This window comes from Pleurodeles waltl, chromosome 10 (genome assembly GCF_031143425.1).
Source record: "Pleurodeles waltl isolate 20211129_DDA chromosome 10, aPleWal1.hap1.20221129, whole genome shotgun sequence".
NCBI classification, from domain to species: domain Eukaryota; kingdom Metazoa; phylum Chordata; class Amphibia; order Caudata; family Salamandridae; genus Pleurodeles; species Pleurodeles waltl.
This window is the reverse complement of record NC_090449.1, coordinates 44,887,691-44,908,746: the sequence shown is the minus strand read 5'-3', so window position 1 is coordinate 44,908,746 and position 21,056 is coordinate 44,887,691.

Here is a 21,056-nt window from a genome sequence, read left to right as displayed (position 1 = left end):
TACAGACCAGCATGCACACAAGTCAGCACTCACAAGTAGCTCAAGCAAACATAAGCACCACACAACCCACAGGCACTCACACAAGCCTCACCCACATACAGACACAGCAACATCCACTGCCTCCACTGTGTCCCCCGCCTCCTCTTCTCCCTCCTCCCTCCCAGTCTCGTCTACACACACACCTGCATGCACCACATCTACAGGCACAATGAATTGCACAAGGAGACCCAGCACCACAAGCCGCTCTCCTGCACTCACCACCTCCACTGCCATTTACACGTCCCCTGTGTCCTCTCCCAGTGTGTCTGTGACGCCCCCTCCCAAAGTACACAAACGCGGGCACCCACACACCCAACATCCATCCACCTCACGACAGCCTCCAGTACCTGCACCTGCACCCAAAACACCTAAAGTGACACCTCCGACAACCACCTCCTCTTCCTCCACTCCCAGACCCCCTCCAACTACCCACCCCAGTGTTCGTCAGAAACTGTCCCTCTGTAAAGTTGACCTTTTTGCTCCCACCCCACCTCCAATTCATCAGTCCCATTGTAGCGCCTCAGCCAAAAAGCCTCCAATACCAGTGGGGCCTGTTCAAGGTTTGTGAAGTGCACAGGCCACCAGGGCAGGCAGTGTGACCCGGAGCCAAGGCACTGGCAGCCCACCCCCTGTAAAGGCTCTAAAATTAGAGATTGGACGACGGGACCTTGTGAAGACTCCTGGTGGGAAAACAACTCACATGGGTTCCAAGGGGATTGGAGAGTCAGCTGTGACTCCACCAAAGGTGGGGAAGGGACAGAGGAAGTCTGCCCAGCATGTTGTGAGTGTCACAGTGGAGTAGGGCGCCATCATTCCCGGCGGTCGAGACACAACCGCCAGCACCGTCGTCACTGGTCAGGAGGCCACCGCCAGAGTCACAGTCCAGGAGGGCCCAAGTATCATCACTGGTCAGGAGACCACCGCCGGAGTCACAGCCCAGGAGGGCCCAAGTATCGTCACTGGTCAGGAGACCACCGCCGGAGTCACAGCCCAGGAGGGCCCAAGTATCGTCACTGGTCAGGAGACCACCGCCGGAGTCACAGTCAGTGGTCAGGAGACCACCGCCGGAGTCACAGCCCAGGAGGGCCCAAGTATCATCACTGGTCAGGAGACCACCGCCGGAGTCACATCCCAGGAGGGCCCAAGTATCGTCACTGGTCAGGAGACCACAGCCACCGCCTGAGTCAGTGCCCAGGAGGGCCACGGCTGCCACAGCCCAGGTGGGCTATGATGGAACGTCATGCCACACACCAATGCCCAGTGTAGGGAATGTCATGCCACACACCAATGCCCAGTGTAGGGAATGTCATGCCACACACCAATGTCCGTACCAGAACCGCCATGGCAAAGCACCGCTGAACAGGGCAAAGACCGCCATGGCAAAGCACCGCTGAACAGTCCAAAGACCGCCATGGCAAAGCACCGCTGAACAGGTCAAAGACCGCCATGGCAAAGCACTGCTGAACAGTCCAAAGACCGCCATGGCAAAGCACCGCTGAACAGTCCAAAGACCGCCATGGCAAAGCACTGCTGAACAGGGCAAAGACCGCCATGGCAAAGCACCGCTGAACAGGGCAAAGACCGCCAGGGCAAAGCACCGCTGAACAGGGCAAAGACCGCAATGGTGAAGACCGCTGAACAGTCCAAAGACCGCCATGGCAAATCACCGCTGAACAGGGCAAAGACCGCCATGGCAAAGCACTGCTGAACAGAGCAAAGACCGCAATGGTGAAGACTGCTGAACAGGGCAAAGACCGCCATGGTGAAGACCGCTGAACAGGGCATGCACCGGGTAGGAATGAATAGACCGCCACATCAGGCATCCTTATCCCATGTGCAGCTGGGACAGTGACAGGACAGGAACTTTCACGGGGAGACTCATCCAGTCTGGGCACCAGTCCCCCCCAGAACCAGTGGAGAATGTTATCGACTTGTGAGACTGTGACTTTGCACTCCCCAGGATGGCACAGTGGGCAAACTACCCACTGTAGGGACTTGTGAGACTGTGGCTTTGCACTCCCCAGGATGGCACAGTGGGCAACCCACCCACTGTAGAGACTTGTGAGACTGTGGCTTTGCACTCCCCAGGATGGCACAGTGGGCAACCCACCCACTGTAGAGACTTGTGAGACTGTGGCTTTGCACTCCTCAGGATACATCAATGGGCATGGAGCCCCGTCGTGGGTCTGGCTTTGCACTAATCCGGCTGAGGTGCCCCCCCTTCCCTTCTCCCTGAGGTGCCTGTAGTATTTCTATCTGATGCCCCGGCAGTGTTCTCTCCGATTGCGGTCAGGTATCTTTTGTGGGCCTCGCCCATCCATTTTTGGACTGTTGGTGCACGGACATTATTATGTACATATCTGCACTACTTCTCGTAATGTATATATTTCTGACTGAATTTCGTATATATCTGTATATTTTTGTAAGACATATAGGGGGTGATTCTAACCCTGGCGGTCGGTGTTAAAGCGGCGGCTAACCCGCCAACAGCCTGGTAGTCCAAAAAAAGACATTCTGACCCTGGCGGGAACCGCCAACAGAGACCGCCACTTTAACACTCCGCCCGCCACGGCGGGACAGAGAAACAGGTTGGCGGTCACCACCAACAGGCAGGCGGCAGACAATGTACCGCCCACACTATCACGACTCACCAATCCGCCACCTTTTCCGGGGCGGGAGCCCCGCCGATAAAAACACGGCGGAAACAGACTACGAACGGGAAAACGCTCACCGAAACACACTCCACGAGGAAGGAGGACAGCATGGAACCCGAATTAAACATCCTACCTGCTCTCGTCTACCTGCTCATCTACCACGAGTATGAACGCCGGAGCAGACGACAACGGTGAGTACTGCACCTACGACACACGGGAGGGGGGAGGACGAAAGGTTACGGCATACACATATGCGACCCCCCCCCCCCAAACCATGTACACACCAATGCAGAGCAACAAGTCACAGTGACACCACCCAAACCACCCGGAAAAATGCAAAGACATCATTAAATAGAGAAACACAATTTATGTAAAAAATAGACTCGAAAAAGTATTGGTTAACTAGCCAAAAAAAATTAAAAAATAAAAACTATATACATTGAAAGGGATAACCGAGGCAATTAGTCCTGCACAACAAAAGAAAAACGAAGTGTCCGTGGGCCAAAGTGTAACAACACAAGGGCAAAGCCCACACAGGAGACATGAGTCCTTTGGAGAGAACACTGCAGGGGCATCTGATGACAAAACTACAGGCACCTCAGGGGGAAGGGAAGGGGGGGGCACCACAGCCACATGAGTCCACGACGCCAGATCCACGAAGGGGCCACCATGCCCACTGTGCCATCCTGGGGAGTGCAAAGCCACAGTCTCCCAAGTCTCTACAGTGGGTGGATTGCCCACTGTGCCATCCTGGGGAGTGCAAAGCCACAGTCTCTCAAAGTCTCTACAGTGGGTGGCTTGCCCACTGTGCCATCCTGGGGAGTGCAAAGCCACAGTCTCTCAAAGTCTCTACAGTGGGTGGCTTGCCCACTGTGCCATCTTGGGGAGTGCAAAGCCACAGTCTCTCAAAGTCTCTACAGTGGGTGGCTTGCCCACTGTGCCATCCTGGGGAGTGCAAAGCCACAGTCTCTCAAAGTCTCTACAATGGGTGGCTTGCCCACTGTGCCATCCTGGGGAGTGCAAAGCCACAGTCCATCAGGTGGATCACTGTCTCCACTGGTCAAGGAGGAGACATGGTGGTCACAGTGAACCATTAACAGTGCTTGACAGGATGGGCCCAGCGGAGCGGTGCTTGAGACTGCGGGGCCCAGCGGAGCGGTGCTTGACAGGATGGGCCCAGCGGAACGGTGCTTGAGATGAAGGGCCCAGCGGAGCGGTGCTTGAGACGGCGGTGCCCAGCGGAGCGGTGCTTGACAGGATGGGCCCAGCGGAGCGGTGCTTGACAGGAAGGGCCCAGCGGAGCGGTGCTTGAGACGGCGGGGCCCAGCGGAGCGGTGCTTGAGACGGCGGTGCCCAGCAGAGCGGTGCTTGACAGGATGGGCCCAGCGGAGCGGTGCTTGACAGGAAGGGCCCAGCGGAGCGGTGCTTGAGACAGCGGTGCCCAGCGGAGCGGTGCTTGACAGGATGGGCCCAGCGGAGCGGTGCTTGAGATGAAGGGCCCAGCGGAGCGGTGCTTGAGACGGCGGTGCCCAGCGGAGCGGTGCTTGACAGGATGGGCCCAGCGGAGCGGTGCTTGAGATGAAGGGCCCAGCGGAGCGGTGCTTGAGACGGCGGTGCCCAGCGGAGCGGTGCTTGACAGGATGGGCCCAGCGGAACGGTGCTTGAGATGAAGGGCCCAGCGGAGTGGTGCTTGAGACGGCGGTGCCCAGCCGAGCGGTGCTTGACAGGATGGGCCCAGCGGAGCGGTGCTTGACAGGAAGGGCCCAGCAGAGCAGTGCTTGAGACGGCGGGGCCCAGCGGAGCGGTGCTTGAGACGGCGGTGCCCAGCGGAGCGGAGCTTGACAGGATGGGCCCAGCGGAGCGGTGCTTGAGATGAAGGGCCCAGCGAAGCGGTGCTTGAGACGGCGGGGCCCAGCGGAGCGGTGCTTGAGACGGCGGTGCCCAGCGGAGCGGTGCTTGACAGGATGGGCCCAGCGGAGCGGTGCTTGAGATGAAGGGCCCAGCGGAGCGGTGCTTGAGACGGCGGTGCCCAGCGGAGCGGTGCTTGACAGGATGGGCCCAGCGGAGCGGTGCTTGAGACGGCGGGGCCCAGCGGAGCGGTGCTTGAGACGGCGGTGCCCAGCGGAGCGGTGCTTGACAGGATGGGCCGAGCGGAGCGGTGCTTGAGATGAAGGGCCCAGCGGAGCGGTGCTTGAGACGGCGGTGCCCAGCGGAGCTGTGCTTGACAGGATGGGCCCAGCGGAGCGGTGCTTGACAGGAAGGGCCCAGCGGAGCGGTGCTTGAGACGGCGGGGCCCAGCGGAGCGGTGCTTGAGACGGCGGTGCCCAGCGGAGCGGTGCTTGAGACGGCGGTGTCCAGCAGAGCGGTGCCTGTCTTCACGGCGGGGCCCTGTTCAGCGGTGCCTGTCTTCACGGCGGGGCCCTCTTCAGCGGTGCTCTTCTGCACGGCGGGGCCCTCTTCAGCGGTGCTCTTCTGCACGGCGGGGCCCTCTTCAGCAGTGCTCTTCTGCACGGCGGGGCCCTCTTCAGCGTTGCTCGTCCAGTAAGTCAAGGGAGCCAGACCTGGCCTGGACTCCCTGCTCAGTCGCCCTCCGACCGTGCTGTCGCTGGACCCTTCGGTGACGGAGTCATGGGCCCTTTGGTGTCCTCCCAAACCCCCGGAATGGGGCATGTGGGGCCCTCCTGCTCCGCGCTCCTGCTGGCTGTCTTCTCCGCCCTGCTGGCCTTTCGCTCCTTAGATGGGGCTCTCGGGCCCTTGCCTCCCCTAGATTATGTGGCTGGTGAAGTGGGCGAAGTTTCCTCCTTGGGGGCAGCCGTGTCAGTCCTCTCACGGCGGCCCTTTACTTTTCTGGTCCTCTTGCCTGGGGGGGGGCTGGCTGTCCCCTGGCTGCTGATCGAAGTGTCACTGCTGGCAAAGGGTGGACTCCAGAACCCATGCACCACAGTGACACTCGAAGCTGGGCTGGTGGTGGCTGAGGTGCTCTTGGGACTCTTTGCAGATGGAGGGGGTGGGTCAGGGGAGGGAAAGAGGTTAAGAGTAGAGAGGAACACTTTTTTAGGTCCAAGGTAAAGGGTAGGAGTAGTGGTGATGGGAGTGGAGGAAGAGGATGTGGTTGTAGGAGAGTCAGGTGTGCTGTCTTTGGGTGCAGGTGCCTGTTCTGGAGGCTGTCGTGAGGTGGATGGCTGTTGGGTGGGTGTCTGCCTGCGTTTGTGTGTCTTGGAAGAGGGGGTGACAGACACAGTGGGAGAAGACACAGGGGACGTGTAAATGGCAGTGGGGTGGTGACTGCACGTGTGCGGACTGTACTGGAGGGTGTGCTGGTGATGGAAGCACTGGCTGATGGTGGTGTGCATGCAGGTGTGAGTATAGACGTCACAGGGAGGGAGGAGGGAGACGAGGAGGAGGGGGACACAGAGGTGGTAGTGACTGTTGGTATGTCTGCATCTGGGTGTTGCTTGGGTGAGTGTTTGTGGGTTCTGTGGTGCTTGTGTCTGGATGAGCTGGCCTTGGGTGTTGAGGTGTGTGCAGGCTGGTCTGATGGTGTGGATGGGATAGGCTGAGGAACAGGAGACAGAGACAGGCTGGAGGCAGTAAGAAGAGGGAGGCTGGAAACAGGGACAATGGCTGCCGTCAGTGCTGAGGCCAGAGCATTGAACGATCGTTGATGGGCAGCCTGACCCAAATGAATGCCCTCCAGGTAGGCATTGCTCCGATGCACCTCCCTTTCCACCCCCTGGATGGCATTCAAAAGGGTAGTCTGCCCAACAATGATGGTCTGAAGGAGGTCAATGATCTCCGCACTGAGGGCAGCAGGGGTGACAGGGGCAGGGGCTGAGGTGCCTGGGCCGAAGAAGATGCCCGCCTTCTTGGGCGAGCGGGCACGGAGCGAAGGCTGAGGGGCTGCTGGGAGGGCGGAGCTGGTGCGCTGGGTGGCGGCTGTACCTGTAGAGGCGGGGGGCCCGGATGTTGCCGCCACCGCTAGGGACCTCCCATCCGAGGACGTGTTGGTGTCGCTGGTGTCACCACCGGTCCCCGTTGTGGTGCTCCCCTCGCCCTCCGGATCACTGGTGCCCTCGGTGTCTGTTCCTGAGCCCACCGGGGCCTTGTGACCTGCAGCTCCCTCGTGCTCCGATGCCAATTCTCCTCGGCCTGATGATGCTAATGCACACATGCACAAGAAGATAAAGAACAAGGGTGGGGGGAGAAAAACAAAGAACAGGTTGAGTGCATGCATTGTCAACACCGTTGGCGGAGAGGACAGACACAGGAGCCTCATGCACTAAGCCGCGCAATCGGGGTACACTACTCAGTAATTCTGACTAGGACAACAGGTCTAGAGACAACAAACGCGCACATGTGTGATGCTGGACCATCGATAGCTGTACTTGGCACCCTACAGAGGTGGGGGGCGGGGGCACAGGGCCATGCCTAAAGGAGAGGACTACACTACAGAAAGCGCCCTGGCCTAATGTCACCCACAGCCCTCCACCCCCTCCCAGACGCCTCCACTGCGCGTAAAGATAGCAGAATGTGCTGATACTCACCCCCTTGTGTCTGCTGTGATGTCCTCAAGCGCCCATCCAAATCAGGGTAGGCCACCGCCAGGATCCGGGACATCAGGGGGGTCAGGGTACGACTGGCACCCCTCCTAGGTTGGGAGGCCATCCCCAGCAGTGACTCAGCGGTCTTCCTGGTTCCGCGGCGGATGTCCTCCCACCTCTTGCGGCAGTGGGTGCCCCGTCTGATGTGGACCCCCAGGGCCCGGACTTCCTTGGCGATGGCACGCCAAATGTCCACTTTCTGATGGGCGCTGACCTATTTGACATGTACAGGGTGGGAAGGAAAATTTCATAAATGTTCTGCATGTTAGATGTGATTGGCCCCCCCTCCCCAACCTTGCCATATGGCACATGCTCTCATCTGTCGTGCCTTGCACTCCTCATTCGCTCCCCACCCCACCAACTTACATCCACCCCACTCCACACAGGCATATCCCATTCAACGTCCAGCCAGTGTACTTACCTGTTGGTCTGGAGGACCGTAGAGTAACGCATACTGGGGGAGGACCCCATCCACTAGTTTCTCCAACTCTTCAGACATGAAGGCAGGGGCCCTTTCCCCAGTCGCAGCAGCCATTGTCACTTCCAGACCGAGGTCACAGCAGCACTTGCAGTATAGGTCCTCTCCTGTGGATGATCAGGTCTCGAGTGATTAAGCAGATAGAAAATGGCGGTCACGCCCGCGGCGGTGCGTACCGCGGCGGTGCGTACCGCGACCGCCGGCGCACATCGTCATTGGCTCCTGAAACCCATAGGCTTCTATGTTAACCAATGCGGCTTCGTACAGCGGTCTTCGACCGCCTACCGCCACGGTGTGCCACGCCAGCGCATTGACCTCACATCCCATTGTCCCACTTCACAGGTAAGGCAGCCGACATTTCAAGGGCCCACATGGCTTAATTTCAACTGCGTCACACAGGCCTAGGCCTTGCATTGCCACTCATACAAGCCTTTCACTGCATTTCGATTCAATTACTGTGCAAGCTGTGGTTACGTACCTGTGGGTTGCTTGACTCTGTGCTCCATGTTGTCCTTCCTAGGCACCATCCGCTGGGACTTGCAAGGAGAAGGATGAATCCTCGCGTGTACCGACCGCTGGTGGACCTGTCGACAATGGAAGAACGCCATATAATACTACGCTACAGACTTGACCGTGCCACTATACATGAACTGTGTGCCCAGCTGGAGCCAGCCCTGATGTCCCCCATCCGCCAACCCACAGGGATCCCCCCTCTAGTGCAGGTTCTGTCAGTCCTCCATTTTTTGGCAAGTGACTCATTCCAGACAACAGTGGCCATGTCATCTGGAATGTCTCAGCCTATGTTTTCAAAGATTTTGTCCAGAGTGTTGTCTGCCCTGATGAAACACATGCGGAGCTACATTGTTTTCCCTGAGGAGGCTGATTTGGCCACTGTGAAGGGTGATTTCTATGCCCTTGGACATATCCCCAACATCATTGGTGCCATTGATGGGACCCATGTGGCTTTAGTACCCCCAAAAGACGATGAGCAGGTGTACAGAAACAGGAAAAGTTACCATTCTATGAACGTCCAGGTGGTCTGTTTGGCTGACCAGTACATCTCCCATGTAAATGCAAAGTTCCCAGGGTCAGTGCATGACGCGTATGTGATGCGTAATAGCAGCATCCCCTATGTGATGGAACTGCTACAGAGACACCGTGTGTGGCTAATAGGTGACTCTGGTTACCCCAACCTGCCTTGGCTATTGACCCCAGTGAGGAATCCCCGGACCAGGGCTGAGGAAAGGTACAATGAGGCCCATGGGCGAACGAGGAGGATAATTGAAAGGACTTTCGGGGTCCTGAAGGCCAGGTTTAGGTGCCTGCATATGACAGGGGGATCCCTGATGTACTCACCAAAGAAGGTGTGCCATATCATCGTGGCCTGCTGCATGCTTCACAACCTGGCTTTGCCTTTCCTGCAGGAGGATGGTCCAGATGGTGGTGTTGTAGCAGCTGTGGAGCCTGTGGAGAGTGAAGAGGAGGAAGACGACGGGGACGACACAGACAACAGGGACACAGTCATCCAACAGTATTTTCAGTAGCAGACAGGTAAGAATCACCCATGCAATTTAACATTTCCTTAAAGTCTCCTGCATCTCTACTTTCTGCATTTACCCCCAGTTCTTTTTTAACTTATTTTTGCTTTTCCCTTCCCTTTTCAGTGTTGTTTGACCCACTGCGTGACTTCTGATTGTTTAGCCCATGGACAAAAGCGTATTGACATTGGTATGTTGTCATCACAAATTGACCATCATTGTACAGTATTGTGTAAAACATTTGTAAATAATACAGTCTGACTCCTGAATATTTTAAGTGCAATGAGTGTTTATTTGTAGTGCAAGATTTTGGTGCATGATATTAATACGGTGATGGGTGGGGGTGGAGGAATGTCCATGGCAGAGTCCAGTTCTCAGTTTCACAGGTGCCTTGTCCATAGGCCTGTGGAAGGATGGAGCAGGGGCAGTTCAAGGTTGGACAGGGTGACAATGTGGGACAGTGGGATGACATCAGGGGGTATCCTTTGCTGGCGGGGGTCTTGGCATCCTACTCTGTCTTCCTGTGAGATCTCAGGTTCCGCTTGCGGGGTGGTTGATCTTCAGCAGGAGGTGGGGTTCTGGTGGCCTGACGTTGTGGTGGGGCCTCCTGTCCACTAGCGCCGGCGGAGGTGGTGGGCTGTTCCTGGTCCTGGCTAGTGACAGGGGCCCTTTGGGGTGCCACATGGTCCCGCAATGTGGTTTCTATCCGGTTTAAGACCTGGACTATGCTCCCCATAGCGGTACCGATGGTCGTGAGTTCATTGCTGAACCCCATGTAGTGTTCCTCCTGCTGTGCCTGGATCTCGCTGAACCTGGCCAGTACCGTCGCCATCGTCTCTTGGGAGTGGTGGTATGCTCCCATGATGGTGGTGAGGGCCTCTTGGAGGGTGGGTTCCCTGGGCCTCTCCTCCCCCCCGTCGCACAGCAGCCCTCCCAGTTCCCCTGTGTTCCTGGGCCTCTGTCCCCTGGACGGTGTGCCCACTACCACTGCCACCAGTTCCCTGTTGTTGTTGGGGTGTTGGGTCAGCCTGGGTGCCCTGTAGTGGCGGACACACCGCTGATTGACGCGTCCTGGAGACAGAGGCATGGGCCCGCTGGGTGGGAGCTGTGCTGGTATTCCCAGAGGGGGTTGGGTCTGGTGTGGCCTGTGTCTGTGTGTGGGGAACCCACTGTCCAGAGGTCCCCGATGGTCTGGGTTGGTCGTCAGGGTCGAGGTCGACAGAGCTGGTGTCCTCACTGGGGGGCTGTTCTGGGGGTGGGATGGACAGATCTGGACCCTTTGTGGCGGTGTGTTGGCGTTCGGGCCCTGCAGGGGTAACAGAGTATTGTTATAGTTCTTGTGTGTGCCATGGCGTGCATTTTGTGTGTGCCCATTTTGTCCCCCAGTGCTGGCATTCCCTTGTGGGAGGGGTTGGGAGGGGGTTTGGGGGGGTTTATGGGTATGTGCAGTGGTCATGCATTGGTGATGGGTGTGTATGGTTTGTGTTGGCATTCAGGGGTTGGTGTTGTTTAGGGTGGGTTGTGCTGGTGGGACAATGGCAGGGAGGATGTGTGCTGGGGGGTTTGAGATTGGGGGTGAGGGTGGGGTTGTGGGTTGGCATGCTGGTGATTGGGGGGGGTTAAGTAGTTGAGATTCGACTTACCAGAGTCCATTCCTTCGTGTACTCCAGCGAGGCCGTCAGGATGCAGGATGTTTACTACCTCTTGCTCCCATTCAGTAAATTGGGGTGGAGTGGGTGGGGGTCCGCCGCCAGTCTTCTGCACAGCGATGTTGTGTCGCGACACCATGGAGCGCACCTTCCCCCGTAGGTCGTTCCATCGCTTTCTGATGTCGTCCCGATTTCTGGGATGCTGTCCCACAGCGTTGACCCTGTCTACAATCCTTTGCCATAGCTCAGCCTTCCTTGCTATAGTGGTGTGCTGCACCTGTGTGCCGAAGAGCTGGGGCTCTACCCTGATTATTTCCTCCACCATGACCCGGAGTTCTTGGTTCGAGAACCTGGGGTGTCTTTGGGGTGCCATGGGGTGGTGTGGATGAGGTGTGGGGTGGTGTTTGTGGTGATGTGCGTGGTGATGTGTGGTGATGTGTGCGTAGATGTGGTGTGGGTGATGATGTTGGGTTCCTGTGTGTGTTGTGCTTAGCGTTCCCTGTGCTCTCTCTCAGTCTCTCTGGCCTTCTCTCAGTAATTGTGGTCGTAAGGGTTTGTGGGTGATGTGGGTGTGTGTTTTATATTTAATTGGGTGTGTGGGAGTGGTGTGTGTATGTGTCTCAGGTGTGTGTATTTCAAATTGTCCAATGTGGCTGTGTTTTGTAAGTGTGTGTGTATTTTGAGCGCGGCGGTGTGTACCGCCAATGGAATACCGCGGTTGAAAGACCGCTGCGTGAATTTGTGGGTCAGAATGGCATGGGCGTGTTTGTGTTGGCGTGGCTGTGGAGGTTTGGTCATCTCCAGTTTATCGCTGCCCGCTGCTGTGGCGGCCTTCCGTGGATGGCAGGTTTTTGGCGGGTTGACAGTTGGAGGTCAGAATGACCGTGGCGGTTTACCGCGGCCGCGGCGGTAGAATGGCGGTCTTCTGACCGGCGGTAAGGGCCTTTTTCCGCAGATGTCAGAATCATCCCCATATATTGCTACATTACAATGTTTGAACGGATTTTGCTTTGTCTTTTCCTTCTTCCGGGGGGATTGTGGGTTGTTACTGTGATTTTTGTGGATGCATTCGTGTGTATGTTGTATTATGCGAGGTTGGGGGTGGGGGTGTTTGGTGGGTGTACCCCTAACTTTTGCCTCCCCCATGTCGTAGGTGCAGTACTCACCGTTGTCTTCGGCGCCTACGTAGATGATGGTCGTAGAGGAGCAGAAAGACAAGGGCAGGGAGTATTTGGAGTTCCGGGTCCATGGAGTCCTCGTTCCTTGTGGGATGTGTTGAGGTGAGCGTTTTCCCATTGCAGAAACTGTTTCCGCCGTGTTTTTATCCACGGTGAATCCGCCCCGGAAAAGGTGGCGGATTGGCGGGTTGTGATACTATGGGCGGTACATTGTCTTCCGCCTGTCTGTTGGCGGTGACCGCCGCGCTGCTTGTCTGTACCGCCGTGGCGGGCGGTGTGTTAAAGTGGCTGTCTTTGTTGGCGGTTTCCGCCAGGGTCATAATTCCATTTTTTTATCCGCTGCACTGTTTGCGGTATTACCGCAGCTTTCACACCGTCCGCCAGGGTCGTAATGACCCCCATAGTCTGAAGTAAAATCACCCCCCATATTATTTCAAAATATTCACTAAACTGTTTCAACACTTTATCAAGGGCATGGAAAAGGAACTCTGTGATTAAAAAATTTTTGTGTCAAAATTATTGTAATAAAACTTTATGAGGACAACAAGCGGTGTCCCTACTAATAACACACAGATTATATGAAAAAAGGCAGAGTCCAAATAGGTCTTCACGATCTCAGCTGACATGGTGACACTAATTAAAGCTATGAGGCCTCCACTGCGGTGCCCTGAGACCGTCTGGATAGCAGGGGTGTTTACTGAGTAGAAGCTATTTAGATGCATTTCTGAGCATAGACAAGTTTCTTGTAAACACATTTTTTGGTGATTTGATATCATTGCTACCCTATTTTTGCCATTGATTTTATTTGTGACCCCAGCAATGATCCAACTGTGAAGACTCAGACCCGGGGCTGTGGTGTTGATACCCACAACTCCAACCGGCATCAACTCGTGGTAGCAGATTTTGACTATATGCTAAGACCCCTTGGGAGAATTGCAGTGGTCGCTGCCACTGAATGGGGTGGCGGGGCAGGACAGAGCACCACGGGACGGGGGAGGGTTTAAAAATAAATAATTTAAAAACAACACTTATCTTCGAGAGGAAACGTGTTCGCCTCCCCCCCGTCCTCTTCCTCTTCCCAGCTGCACAGGCTCCCAGCCAATCACAATGCTGCTTTCACCAGCATGGCAGCAGCGTTGTGATTGGTCTGAGCGGCCTGCATCGGTGCTCAGACTGGGAATGGGGGCCTGGGCATGTTCTCCACTTGGCTGTGCAATACAGCTGGGTAGGAAACATGCAAAGTGCACATGTCTGTTTGTCCGGCCCAACACCGCCAACAAGGCAGACATGCGCACTTATTGTGGTGCATAGCCCTCCTCCAGCCCCCTCCCTCCAGCCCAGCCCGCGCTGCCCCTTACTACAAAGAAAAACAAAATGATAATAATGAAGTGTACATTATTATCATTTTATTTTTCCATTTTGGAAAATCTAGCAGGGCGACGCTCCTCTGCCTTAGCGGAGGAGCCTCCCCTGGAGATTTGGTGATTGGACATGGAGATTCCCCATCGTCAGCACTGTCAATGATGGATAGATGGGTAAAAGTGTCTGACATTTGAATATTCACCGTGGCAGGAACATGGCAGTAATTAGGTCCAGGCTTCAGGTTCTTAGTGGTAAGACGTTGGAAATGATCGGCCTGCAAGGCCACAGAAAAATGAATCTCTCTAGGCCCCCCAGTCACATCAATTGGTTCCATAATGTCAGGGCCTGCCTGAGCACTGAGCAGTCATCGACCTCTTCAGAGCAGCAAAGTGGTTATGTGTCGGAGTATTGAATAAACTATTGCACTCCGGATTGCGAGCCAGCCGTGCAAAAAATAGATCATGACCAAGTCTATAAAAGAAACCTAATGGTGCTGGCTGAATCCCTGTTGAAAATCTATTGGGGCTGTAGAGGCTGCGCAGGATGTGTCCCACTAGTTGTGTGTCGCAGAAGTTAAGTTAATTACAATGCAGTCGCCTACATCCTTCTTTCACCTGTTTCCAACCCAGTGTACCCTGAGAAAACCTAGTATAACTGTAAAAAGATCATTGCTCATGATAGTCCCTTAGACTTGCTGAGCCAATGTGTGACCTTGTTCTTCAGCTGGTGGTCAGTTTTGAGTTGCTTTGGGCATAATTTCCAACTTTTTTAAAGATGACTATATACGGTGTATAGTCGGGTAGTAGCTGTAAGATACTGGAGTTGTCGGTGGTGTTTGGATAACCAAAATCTGTAGCTGGGCGGGTCTTCCTATGTGGGCGGATGATTTCATCAGTCGTAGCCTGTGTCAATTGAGCTGAATTTGACTTAGTGCACCCTGAGTCTTCCCCATTGGCTGTGTTGGGCCTCATACTAGATGGAACATTATTCACATTCATTGCAGGGCATTGTTAGTGCTGTTGGCCCTCTGCGCACGCTAGATGTTTTTCCTGAATGTGCCTGAGAATATCTTTCAAAGTTTTGTCAATGTTCGGGAGCTCTATCACTTCAGGGCTCAGGACATTCACAAGAATCCCATCTAGTTGGTTAGTTTTCCCAGCGGTGATGTTATCAGTTCCATTCCGTGATGGTATTGGTCAGACTTGTGTATGCACTGTAGGTACTAGATACTCATTCTTATTCCCACTCTGTGTTTGCTCAGGACATTCAGTTTGGCAGACTTTGGTGTGCATGCCTGGCTCTAATTACCCCTTTTCCTTTTAGTGGAGGGGTGAATCTATGAGACCAATAGTAGGGGATTTCCCAGAACAGGTCTTCTACCCCTGTGATATTGCCACAATATCTAGATCCCTATGTATGCATATGGGCTCTTGGATTTGGTGCAACCCTTGCTTTGAACCTCCTCTGCCTCAGTGCATGTGACTCCCGTATATTGTGTGGGATTGCATACAAGATCTTCATTGGTAGTGAGTGATAAGAATCTCCTAGCTGCCCCCAGTCTTTCCACCACGCTCTCAGTTTCAGAGTTAATGGCACTTATGCTGGTACTCAAATAATTAGTGATTGAGCCTGCCCACGGCATTCATTAGTAACAATAGATATAACTCTGGCCTTTCTCTTGACCATGATTCTCCAGTGGCAACATATGTAAAACATGCAGAGGGGCTTTCAAGAGACCGAGCCAAGAGGGGTGGTCCATACAGCCTCCTCCAGGCTCTGACAGGTGCAGGCCGGCCCCCCCTCTTGGCCTGGTCTATGCCTGGGCATGTCCTGTGTGCATCCTGTGCAGTGGGACTTCCCTGCGCTTTCTAGCAAATCGCCGCTTCCCCTTCCCAGGCCTGCCTTGCCTCTAGTGAGACTGGCAGCACAGTCTGGGGTGGGACTATGTTCCCCAAAGTTCAGGGAGGCAGGTAAGAGCAGCAAACAAAACCCCAAGAGACTCATTGAATATAAGAGCTTGTTAACTAAAACACTGTTAAAAGAAGGTTACTTGTCTATACAGATTAATCACACCCACAGACAGATTCTACAGTGTCAATGGAAGAGAAAGAGATAGCAATTCAAACGTCTCACTTCTGGCCTGTCCTCAGGCCCTTTATGCTTCACTAAGCTGCTGAGACTGGTGGTAGCATCATTGTGATCTCCAGATATAGGAACTGAGATATATTTAGATGATAATTTGCTGATGGCCCACAACGGATCATAGCTAAAGAGAAAGATGGAGTGGATGGTGTCCCCTCTTAAGAGGTTATGGTTTGTCATAAACCAGAAGAATCAAAATCTAAAAAAGGGGGGGAGGGACCGGGAGATTACTGTCCAGTGTAGGTTCTCCCAGAAGAAGTCAGTGTTAGTCTCACCCTAGAATAATCATTTTCTGGAGATCCCAATAGATTAAATGAAACAGCTCTTTTTGTCTCTCAGGGAAAGTCCAAGTTAATAGAAAAAAGAGATTTAATTAATGCTGAGGGTGGACACGTTTTCACCCAGGAGGTTATCCAAGAGAATAAGTATTTTGTCTGTGTTCATTCAGGCAATGTTTCCGGCTCCTCTCCATTTCAAACCTTAAACACCTGAAAGTTTTGCATCGTTACAGATGCCTTCCTTACATAGCATCAATTTCCCTTTCTACAGAGGCAGGAGATGTGTTGTACTAGTGAATCTTCAAAATGGAGACCTGAAATAGAAAATATATTTTTGTCCAGGCCAGGATATCATGTTAGAGTCAAACACCAACAAAAGTAGGCTGGGTACATGATGCTGGGACATAGTCACAAGAGGCACATTGTCCCTCAAAGAAGCTCAAAGTCATATAAATTGCTTAGAGCTGCTTGAATGTTCTATCGCTGTAAAAGGTCAGATAAACGGGTATACTCCTCTTTGAATAGGCCACATGTCAGCAGTCAGACATATAAACAAGTTGGGAGGCGTAAGGTCCAAAGGTTTAGCAGATTTGGCCAATGCGTTCTGTCATTTTTGCCTAGATAGAGTAATAACACCTAAGGGCAAATTATTACTCAGTTCTGTCCAACTCAGGGCACATAGGTTGTCCAGAATTCTAGAGGACAAAAGCAACTGGTCCCTAGATTCAGTGGTTTTTCAGAAACATTTTTGTGTTTGGGATCCATGGTTTTTCAGCTGGAGTTCGGACTCAGAAGTGGAGGTGGTAGATTAATTCCTCTAAGAGGGGGGGGGGCTCTTTCAGGATTACACATTCCCTCCTTTGCAATTATTCTCAGAACACGGATACATGTAAGGAGGGATTTTGCATCACTGCCTCTCAAGGCTCCCTTTTGGCCAGTTCAGGTGTGGTACCCATCACTCATCACTTCTGGGACTCTCTGTAGATTTTTCCAGAGTTCTTCTTGATGTTTCCTGTTACTCTTAGACCCTCATCTTGTCCTCATGTCTTTGCCCTTCAGAGCCATGTTTACTTATGGCTTGGAAGATATCTGGTTATCCTGACTCAACTTTTGCAGAGAACATGGTCAGTCTTCAGAGATTCTGGGCCTCCTTCAAGTCCTCCATTTATAATTGCAGCTGGTTGGTGTTTGGATTAATAGATTGATCCAATAGATCTATGTCTTACATTGGTGTCCTTATTTCTTTCAGGGAAGGCACACAAGACATTGATATTGTTGCAGGTCAGATCATATTTTGGGCAAAGAAGAACCAGTAGATAAACATTTTCTTGTTTTCCAGAGCATAAATAGTTCTGGCTCACTGCTTCTTCAAATATTCTGCTTTGTGAGAAGTTAATGTTATATTGGATTTACTGCAATCTTTACATGATAAATAATTTATCTCCTTGGAACTGTTATCTACGAAATTGAATATGTTGCTATCTTTGATATAGCTTTTTCTCCAAAGGGTGTTACCTTCTATGTTACCGGACATACTGAGACTTTGTCCACTTCTATTTTATCCTGCTTTTCGAAACAATGTGCAAGATGTATAAAAGGTTTTAGTATTTAAAACCTTCCCAATCAGTAAATTAGAGGGTTTGCAAATACTAAAACCTTTTATCTTATCTACTAAGCTCATTTAGGGATTCAGAAAAGCATTTCTGAATCATTAAATGTGTTCTGAAATAGACACCAATCTGGTGTTTGGATGTGGTGTAGTGTAGGCTATGTATCAATGGTTTTCAAATGAAATCCATTTGCAAAACATTGACATTTTATTGACACCTTAAAGGAGGTGCTAAACCATTCACAAAAGGAAGGAATTTCTTTGGGATCCCATCCACTTTGTTAATTAAAAAAAATGTGTTTAAGGGGAGGCTAGTGGTCCATGGGATGAATGGCTTATCCTAAAGAAAATATAATTAACTTTTCCTTTATGTCCTGTTACTTTAAGGGCATCTGGCTGCATTAAAAACCCCAAGTCTTCAGACATGGTGGTCTGCTGACCCAACAATGATAGCGCAACATTATTTGTTGCAATTACAGCCTACCTCATTAATATTCATGTGATAGATCGAATTGCAACCCAATACACATTAAAAATGCATTTATTCATGTTCGCCTCTCGACTTTGGTTAGGTATGTCAATTGGATGGTAGCTGAAACTTGTATTGGCTCATTCTGCAAGAAGGGCTGTAACATTTAAAGTGTACATTTGTTATGAATGCCTGGCACACATTCTAAAAGCAGCAGAGTCATCTACTGAATATTCTTTTAATACATATTACAAATCAGTGGATCATGTCTCTTGCTATCCTATTGCAAAGCTCTAAATGTATCATAATTGAGCTCCCATTTATGCAATAGAATGTAACATCTCCCCCACCAATGTGATAGCAAGTTTGGTGTTCCTTGAAATCATGGAGGTAAAGTTTAGCTATCCCCACCTCTACCTTATGCATACAGTTATTTCCTCCATCTTATGTGAGAGTCTATTTCATCTATGGACAAGACTGTTGGTCCTGTTCATGTATGTAGTTTGAAGGGCTTCCTTTGGAATCCAAACTTTTGATCTACATCAGTAAAAGAGGCTAAGGACATTGTTTTGTTTTTATCTGCTGTCTACAAAACTATCTGCTTAGACATATTGGGGGTCATTCCGACCCTGGCGGTCCATAACCGCCATGGCGGAGGGCAGCGGAAGCACCGCCAACAGGCTGGCGGTGCTTCCTGGGCTATTCCGACCGCGGCGGTAAAGCCGCGGTCAGAAAAGGGGAACCGGCGGTTTCCTGCCGGTTTTCCCCTGGCCCAGGGAATCCGCCATGGCGGCGCTGCTTGCAGCACCGCCATGGGGATTCCGACCCCCTTCCCGCCAGCCTGTTTCTGGCAGTTGTCACCGCCAGAAGCAGGATGGCGGGAACGGGTGTCGTGGGGCCCCTGGGGGCCCCTGCACTGCCCATGCCACTGGCATGGGCAGTGCAGGGGCCTCCTCACAGGGCCCTATACAGATTTTCACTGTCTGCTTAGCAGACAGTGAAAATCGCGACGGGTGCCACTGCACCTGTCGCACCCCTGCAACTCCGCCGGCTCCATTCGGAGCCGGCTTCCTCGTTGCAGGGGCTTTCCCGCTGGGCCGGTGGGCGGCCTTTTGGCAGTCGCCCGCCGGCCCAGCAGGAAAGTTGGAATGGCCGCCGCGGTCTTTTGACCGCGGGGCGGTCATTCGGCGGTAACCGCATGGCGGGCGGCGACCGCCGCCCGCCGCGGTCAGAATGACCGCCATTGTTTCTTGTAGCAATAACATTGGTTTGCTACTCTGCAAGTCATAAACTCTTGGCTGTATTGTGGATGGTGCTAATACTGTGAGGTAATAGCGCCAGTGGTGTTGTGTGCTGAACCGCAAGTTGTTTCATTCATGTTGTAATTCTAAAGTATGCTTTTTTTCTTTGCTGCTACAGATTACAGTAAAGACGAATCTGACATAATTTTCATCTCCATGTCTTTAATAAAAATCCAAAACCTCTTGTTTTTGGTATGCCAATCTGTATCTCCTGGGGAGTCTTTAACACTGGAATATGTGAATGAACACTAACCACAGTAAATTATCAGCTCTTGCAGTGGTGGTGAATGAACAACGCTCCTGTTGGTGATGCTTTTGATAGCAGTCCCGCTTTAGGTGCTGTGAAGGCTCACAACGTACTTGCCTATATTATTATAATCACACAGCCCTTAACTGTCAACTAATGCTGTTGAAGTTTGGTCAACAGGATTAGGAGTATGAATCATTATTCGCTTCTATCATTAGATCTTAATTCATTTTCTCCCAGTATCATTCACTGAGCAGTATACATGCGCACTTGTGTTTTCCTGGAAAAAAACATTTTAGTTGATGGGCAGATGCCTCATACCTAGGAAATAGACAATCTGGGGCCTATTAACCAACTGCATTTTGTAGTGCATTTAGTATTACTACAAAAGGGCCACTAATCATATCACAACATGCTATTTACAAACTATGGTGGTCATTCCAAGTTTGGCGGGCGGCGGTTGCCGCCCACCAAACTTGCGCCGCCACTTGGCCTCTCCGCGGTCAAAAGACCGCGGGGGCCATTCAGACTTACCCGCTGGGCCGGCGGGCGCCCGCCAAGGGAGCGCCCGCCGGCCCAGCGGGAAAGGCCCTGCAACACAGAAGCCGGCTCCGAATGGAGCTGGCGGTGTTGCAGGGGTGTGACGGGTGCAGTTGCACCCGTCGCGATTTTCACTGTCTGCTATGCAGACAGTGAAAATCATGCTGGGGCCCTGTTAGGGGGCCCCTGCACTGCCCATGCCAGTGGCATGGGCAGTGCAGGGGCCCCCAGGGGCCCCACGACACCCGTTCCTGCCATCCTGTTCCTGGCGGTAAAAACCACCAGAAACAGGCTGGCGGGAAGGGGGTCGGAATCCCCATGGTGGCGCTGCTTGCAGCGCCGCCATGGAGGTTCAGCCCAGCCAGGGGAAATCCGGCGGGAAACCGCCAGATCCCCTTTTCTGACCGCGGCTTTACTGCCGCGGTCAGAATGGGCAGGAAAGCACCGCCAGCCTGTTGGCAGTGCTTTCCGTTGTTCACGGCCCTGGCGGGTTTTACCGCCAGGGTCGGAATGACCCCCTATGATTGTAAATCTCAGCTTTCACCTCTTCTACTCTTTCTATGGGGAGATGTGAGTTTACTACTTAGTAGTAAATGTGGGGTGGGCGGGGACTAGCTGGAAAAAGGGTAATACTACTAAATGGGAAGGTTATAAGTAGCAGTATGTAGAGGCTTATGGAGTGCTAGAGGGGGTTTAATGAGGGAAGTGCATCCACCCATAAAAGAGTAAGCTCACTGCTATTTACAAACTGCATTTCTAAAGTAACTGCAGCCAAAAAGGGACACAAAACAGTATTAAATAACCCAAGTTCAGTGCTGAGGTAAGTCGAGCACCACAGATGGTCATCCACTGGTACTGCAACATCCTCCCAGAGACAATAATGGAAATAGGTACTTAAAATAAAACCCCATAGGAAATAATGTTAAATTAAAGTATTTAAAATAGTTAAAAATAGAATATACAATTATTGT